An 8,212-nucleotide genomic window follows, 5' to 3' on the forward strand; every position below is an offset into this window, starting at 1 on the left:
CTTTGAGATGCCTCCTCTTCTCATGCTCCTTTATTTTGTGGGGTCCCTCAGGGATCTATTTTGGGTCCCCTTCTGTTTACTATCTACATGTTACCCCGGGTCAAATTATGCATAGTTATTGAGTTCCACTGCTATATAGATGATACACAATTGCATGGCCCGTTAAAGCCTGGTATTATTGATACATCCCATATTATGTCCTGCTTAATTGATCAAAAATTGGATGTGGAAGATTTTTCTGCAGCTGAATGACTCAGAAGTGCTTATAATTACCCCGTGTGGCCCCAATAGTGCTAGTATTAATAATCTCTCTAGTCGGGGTGCCTTATCTAATAATGTTCGACAAGAAGCTCGCAACTTAGGTGTAATTTTTGACTCAGAACAGTCCTTTGATGTTCAGGTGACTAAAGTGGTGCAGTCTTGTTTTGCACAACTGAGGCAACTAATGAAGACAAAGTCATTTCTTTCTTTTGCAGATTTTGAAAAGGTCATTCATGCTTTTGTCTCTTCCAGATTTGATTATTGTGATGCACTTTATTCTGGTATTAGCAAGAGAAATCTCCAAAGAGTGCAGCTAATTCAAAATGCTACGTGCTTTAACACGTACTAAGAAAAGAGACCACATTACACCGATTCTTGCTGCTCTTCACTGGTTGCCTGTGAGTTTTAGAATAGATTTTAAAGATTTTGCTGCTTGTTTTTAAAGCGTTGTAGAGTCAGGCTTCTGCCTACATTTGTGATTTATTAACTCCTTATGAGCCTGATCGCTGCTTGAGATCCTCCGGTAAGGCCCTAATAATGGTTTCATAATCTCGACTTGTTACCAAAGGTGACCGTGCTTTTGTTATCCGTGCGCCTAAGCTGTGGAACTCCCTGCCTGGGGATATTAGGCAGGCTACTACTGTATCCGCTTTTAAGTCTCTTCTTAAGACAAATTTTTATCATATGGCTTTTTCTTAATTTTGCTTGTATTTGTTTTTTGTGTATTTTGCTACTGTACTGATCTTTTTATTGTAAAGCACTTTGTAACTTTGTTTTGAAAGGTGCTTTATAATTAAATATTTACTTAACATCTGTTTTTGGTAAAGACTGGACACAGGGGGTTTGGGATTCTTCTTGTGAGGTTCCCGTGAAGCACTTGCGTTTTCTCTCCCTGTAGTATCCCTGTGGGTTATCAAACAATTATTTTAAGGTCCAATACTCACTGTTAACTACCTATTAACTATGACTTTTGCCTCAATAAACTGCTAATTTGCCACTTATTAATAGTTAGTAAGGTATTTGTTAAAGTATGCTATTGAAATATGCTATTTCACACATTCTGAGTTATTTACTCTGTTAACAAGTTGGATTCTCATACTTAATATGGCCAAAGTTTCAAAAAACAGTTTGGACGTGTGACAGATTATTTCTGTGCCAAATACACTCCTTCCGGGTTTGTATAAGTTTCGGAAAGTTTTTTTTTGTGCATGGCTCTTTCATGACGTCATGAAGGGAGGAATTCCTTGTTTGGGCATTTCTCCCGGAAGAGAAAACATATCGACCAGAGCGAGAGCAAGAGCTGCCCATCAACATCATAGGCAGCGCTGCACAGGACTTAATCGAGAAGAATGCCTCCACAGAAGTGTGTTTTTGGTTTCAGGGAAAGATAACCTTGACTCCAGCGATATGTGAACAGTGGATGCAGTTTGTTTTTCCGGGGCAGCAACAGAGTTTTTCAAGTGTGTTTGACGTGGATCAGCTGAGAGTCGGCTGACACAAGCTTTACTAATGTGACCTGACAGAACTAATGCTGACACTAGATTTGAATTTATATATATATATGTGTGTTTGTGTTCATCTTGTATTTTTTGTTGTTGTTTTTCTGTTTTGCATACTTTGAGATGTGCAACGTTGCCCTGTTTGCCTTGTGCTTTTGTGTGATGGAACTGAATAAAGGAAAAATAAAATAATGCAAAAGTAATGTAATGCATTACTTTCCATAAAAAGTAACTGAGTAATGCAACGTTACTTTTTTAATGGAGTAACACAATACTGTCATGTATTGCTTTTAGAAGTGATGTTCCCCAACACTGCTCACTTTGTGAAGCGCAAGAAGAAAACTGATTGGAGCAGAATCTTGCCGCTTTAGACCAAACCAAGAATATCTGTGTTAGACCAAACAACAAGTCCCATGAGCAGGTTTATTTATTTATATATTTTGCATTGTCTTGTAATTTGAGAGATTTAGTTGAGCAGCGTGAGACGGCACCTGAAACCAAATGCGTGAGAGTTTTGGGGAAAAAAAGTATGTATGGTCAGTTTCTCTTTCTTTCTTTCTTTCTTTCTTTCTTTCTTTCTTTCTTTCTTTCTTTCTTTCTTTCTTTCTTTCTTTCTTTCTTTCTTTCTATCTTCTTTGTATGTTTATATGTATGTATATTTTATGTTTATCTTTCATATTTGATTATATTTCATTATTGTGTTTATCTTTGGCAATTCATGCAACATAATCCAATATCAGTAAATTTAATAAAATGTAGTTATAGTTCAACAGTAGGCTGTGCAGTTTTGAGCAAAGCTTATCACACCTTTTAAGTAATTTAATAGCAAATTTACTTTTTTTTTAGAAGCTAACAATCTTTTTTTTTCCTCAACAGGGGAAGTTATTACCGAAGAGCATTATTACTGTCACATTTCTGAAAAATGTAAAGTTAGCAGCACTACTACTTTTATCCACTTGGTGGAGCAAATCTGCTGTACATCTCCAGAATGACCTTGCTGACTTGAGAAATGCAGCTGTAGTTTCCAGTACTGTTGAATGACAGAGCATGTCCTGCAGCAATGGATGAGAGCTCTCCAGAAGATGACATCGATCAATGTGATAGAATTATGATCAAACTTCTGCAGAATTCACGCAGTCATGTTGACTATCATAAATCATCATTTTCTGATTGAATGAATTAAAAACCATGTCAACATTTAATCAAATTATTACTGTAACTTTTTTTTGAAGCAAGTGAAGGTCAGTGTTTTAATGTGTTCTCAGATTTGCTTTGCAGCAAGCTGTTCAGTCGTGTTCCTGTAGAGAGCAGTAAGAGGAAGGCATTCGTACCTTCTTCTCCTGGTCGTCTGATCCTGCTCCGTTACCCACTGCTGACAAACCCTGGCAGTCAAATCCGCAGAATACGGAAGAGGGATTTTAAAATTCTTCTCAAGTCAACAGCCAGTGGGCCAAAAAATGTTGCAAGCCGAGTGATAATCAGTCAAGGTCACGGTATTTTGGATGAATTATAGAACAGGCTGTAAAAATGGGTGTGGGAAAGTGTTTAACATGGATGGGGAACACTACATTTAGATGAGGGGTTAGAGCAGGAATCTCTTGTGGATGCATCAAATCAGATACTGCTGCATTAACATGATTTATATTGATATTGGTCATGGTCTTTAGAATACTCCTTAGGACTGCATTTGGCATTTGAAGAAGGTGATTTAAAACTAACAGGCCTATTGCATTTAAATTTCTGTTTTTTTTAGGTTGTGCATCAAATATACAAGTGAATAATTGCAGTATAAACCACCACAGATTTTCATAATAAGAGTATTAATGGAAAATTGCTTGTAAGTGGGAGTGAAGATGTTTGCACATCATGTATATACAATTAATTCAATTAAAGATATAGTCCACCCATAAAAAGATTAAAGGGGTTATATGATGCGATTTCAAATTTCCCTTTCTCTTTGGAGTGTTACAAGCTGATTGTGCATAGATAAGATCCCTGAAGTTACAAAGACTAAAGTCTCAAACCCAAAGAGATATTCTTTATAAAAGTTAAGACTCGTCCACGGCCTCCTAAAACGGCTCATTCAAACACACCCCACATGTCTACGTCACGATGTGGAAATATTTGTATAATGTGCCCAAATGTTCACGCAAATAAAGAAGGCGTGGTTTCAGTAACTGCAGTAGTGTTGATGCAGCCATGTCAGGGAGACGCTGTGTGTTTCTATGCAAAAGCACTTTATTTGTCCTTCCGAAAGTAGATGCAATTAGGAATTATTGGTTAAGAATAATATTGGTTGTTTACAATAGAACAGCACAACCCAAATGTTCGTATTTGTGCAATGCATTTTTGGGCGACAGTTTTGTGAACATAGTAGAGTACAAGGCTGGCTGTGCACGAAGGCTATTTCTAAAAAAAAGAGGGTTGTTTCCACGACTTTCCTATTGTAACGCCCCTGGGTCCGCACCGCCACAGCACGTACTTGATCTGAGTGGGTCTCAATCCAGGGTCTCTGGCGCGGGAGGCAGTTGCTCTAACAAGGAAGCTAAAGGCCACAGCCTCTAGTGTCAGTCGCTAGAGCACCTCATTTTCAGATCAGGGGAGTGAGGTTTACACGCAACAGCTCTTACTGGCCTACCTCGGTTACACTATGACAACACTTACACTTGCTCAAGGGCACCTCAGTCGTGGTATTGAGGGTGGAGAGAGCGCTGGACATTCACTCCCCCCACCTACAATCCCTGCCGGCCCGAGACTCGAACCCGCAACCTTCGGATTACAAGTCCGACTCTCTAACCATCGGAACGACTTCCCCATCATATCAACCCTTTAAAAACAATTGTGTCCAAATGCATTTCTTTCCTCTGTGGAACACAAAAGACGACATTTTAACAATACTGGAACACCTTTTATAGGACCTGGGACTAACACGACTGTATTTAAAGGAGACACTTCCAGCTTTCTAAGACATATTTCTCATGTCTCTGTGTCAAGTATTCGCTGAGTTTGTGATGTGTAGAAAGCTGCTCACGGAGACCTAGACGGCTAAAAGCGCACCCTGTTTGTTTTGTTTATTTTACAAAAGCACAATATTTTGTTGTTGTTGCCAGTGTACACAAATAAAAGTAGACCCTTTTTAGATTCGATTGATTTTAGTCTTATCTGTATCTGAGTATTTAAGGTTTCTCTGTGAATCAGGAAAAACTGAAAGTGAATTTTATCTTTAGACTGTATATTTAGATTTCAAATTCAATATTGATTTTAGAACTGAAATTATTTACAGTATGTAACGCAAGTACTTTATATGTAACTGTAATTAAATTACCTAAAAATGAACAGTAATCCCTTACTTTACTTTTTCAGTGGATAAGTCATTTAATTACAGTAATGCGTTACACCCAACACTGTGCACAACCTTCTCTCTGCCTGTTGGAAAATACTCTTAAAAGGATAATACACCCAAAAATGAAAATTTGCTGCAACTTTCTTCATGCCTCTCTCCTGATGGTTGGCCATTAAAACTATTTCCCACTGAAGGTTGTGAAAGGTGAACCTCTGACCCTCCGGTTATAGAGTTTGGCATGATGTGTCTGTTCTTTGGGAGTGTGTTTCTGGGCAATTTCTGCAGTTGTGCTCAGAAGTCATGGTCGCTGAACACTCAATCATCTCAAAGGACACTTTTGGCATCAGGATATGCTGGAACATAAGGGGCCAACCCAGTCCTTTCATGTGCAGTAAAATGTAACTCAATGTCTTTAGAAGCTGTGGCCACCTCACACTGTATTTTATGTTCCTGAGAGTCCTATTAAATCATTTGTTAAAACATTAAGGCTGGTGCTGTAGTGTGTGATTTTTGAAGGCCAGCCATCTGAAGCAAATTCTTAGTGATTTTACTTTCAATGTTTTCATCTGACTTTGAGTGTTTTAAGATTAAAGTCATTTTAAAAGCTCAACACCTACACAGTCTTATTTCTAAATGACAACAATTGATCTGTGTCTATTAAACCTTAGAGAGAGTCATACCAGAACATTCAATTCTGTGTTTGTGCAGATCATATTTAGGTAAGAAACAGCATCACAAATAATTTTTTCAACCACACAGTATTATTTCTGTCTTACAATCATTCATATTTTCACAGAAGTCCTGGGATAAAATTTTATAGTTCGGATATAAACTGTCTATAAATGTCTATGGTAGCGATCAAAATGGAGCAAATCACCGTGTGAAATTAGCCTACTTGGTGCTTGAAATAATATTTGTGTTGATAAGAGACTGCTAAAAAATTTATTTGTCATTGAATCATTTATTCAAACCAACTTTTGAAAAATAATTCATTCAAATTAATTAAACAGTTTTATTGATTCATTGTTTTTTTGCTTGATTGTGTTTACGGGGGTGCAGTCTAACGTTGATGCTTCGTTTAAAAAAAACAAAAAAACTCATTATTTTTCACATAATTTACCTTTATTTTACACACCTCTGTCCCTTCTCCGATGAACGTTGTTCTTCTGTGGATTTATTGGAAAGGTGCATACTGCCACCTACTGTACTGGAGTGTGACGAAGATGGAACACAAGGAAGATTTAGGATAGTCTGTTCTTTAGGCACGTGCCCCCTCAGGTTTTTGTGGGTTTTGAATGCAGCTTCCAAAAGACAAAAATAGCCGATTAATATTTTTTATATTTGATACAATCACACCAGCGTGATTAGAACGTTCGATGCGTCATATCATGAGCTGCTAAATTCAATTCTGCATTTGCTGACTGGTGCTGAGAGACGGATGTGTTTTTACAGCACTGCGCATTATAACCAAACACACACAATGCTGTTGAGCTTATGAATGCATTGACCAATCAGAGGTGTTCAGATAAGTCATAGCTAAAATGTTTTCATCAGTGTTTTCTTCACTTGCTCGCTGACTGAATACCTCTTTCTGGCGAATACTCGTCAGAAACAACAAAGTGCTAATGTGTGTACGAATCTGTAAGATATTAATTTCATAGAGTAAACAGCTTCAGTGAGTTTTGAGTGTGCTTGAACTAGACTGTCAGTGAAAATGTTCTTTGATAATGTAGATGTTCTTTGCTGTGAGCGGGCTCCGCAGATAACTCCACCCTGAAGGATGAGCCTCTCAAGTACAGGGCCAGATTGACATATTCCTCCAGTGACTCCTCAGGTTGCCAGTAAGGCATAAGGGACTTGAAGGGCTCGGCTAGGCCTCCCCAGAATAAGACCATGAGGCAGGTCTTCTCCGTAGCTGATCAGCGAGCCACTCCAACGAAGTCCCTGGCTTAATCCTCAATACTCTGGTCTCCCTGCCGGATATTGAGGAACTTCCCTGCTGGACCCATGTTGGCTGGCTTAATTCTGTCACGGTGCAATAAGGGAGCACCGTGGAAAGAACAAGGTCTGGGTCCAAATGCAGGTACGAATACTTTTTAATAAAAGAAAAGGCCAACAAGGCAAAAAACAAAACAGGTTAAGGAATGGGATACATAAGATGGCAACACAGTGCATGTATCCCCAGAGTTAAACAGCAACTACAACAAATAATTAAGCCAGACAGTGTAGCGGGAGTGTGGTGTATAAATAGTCGATGACAATGGACAACAGCTGAGGGTGTAATAAGTGACAGGTGTGTGGAGTTTGGGGAATGGAGTCCGGGAGATGGTGACCTCTGGTGGTGAGAGGAAGAAATGCAGACTCATGACACAGGCTGTTTTCATGCATGTCTCTTTAAATGCAAATGAGCTGCTGCTCCCCGCCCCCTTTTCCAGAATAGAGCTGCGCCATTACAGCTCGTACCTGCTAAAAACATCTGTTTTGGTTCTGATTACATGATAATGTATTATTGTGCTGAAATCATGCATTTTAAACCATATTAGTTTAAACGTTATACAATTTTTGAGCACACACATCCAAAGTACATGGACAGAAAGCGGCTGTCACAGCATGTGAGTACTAAACTAAGTCCTCATTCATACACAAGTTTACGTTAAAAACATACACGAGTTACAAAAACAGTCAGTTATGACTGTGAAGGTAAACAGCTGGGAAAGAAATTGCATGTTTATTTTAGATCTGTGTGGCAGCAGCAATATACAGTAAATAAATCACTAAACCCACTGCTCTCTTGTCTCCTCTGAAGCTGGGACTCTAACTAGTGATGTTACGTTCGTGAACGAATCGTTCTTTTTGAACGAATCTTTTAGGTGAACGAATCATTCTCGTTCACGTAATCCATTGACTGAGACTCATATTTCTCGTTCACTGAAACTCCTCCCTCCACCGCAGCGCGCCGCTATTGCGCGCATGCGTAGCTCTGGACCGTTTCCTCTGTCAAAGAATGACTAAACCTCGAGCCAATAGCCTTCGAGTATGATACGAGGACGGAGCATGTGATTTGTTGAATCTAGTGAACGAATACGCCCTTCATTGAGTTGCTTTGAGT

The sequence above is a fragment of the Barbus barbus genome (genome assembly GCF_936440315.1).
Source record: "Barbus barbus genome assembly, chromosome: 43".
Taxonomy (NCBI): Eukaryota; Metazoa; Chordata; class Actinopteri; order Cypriniformes; family Cyprinidae; genus Barbus; species Barbus barbus.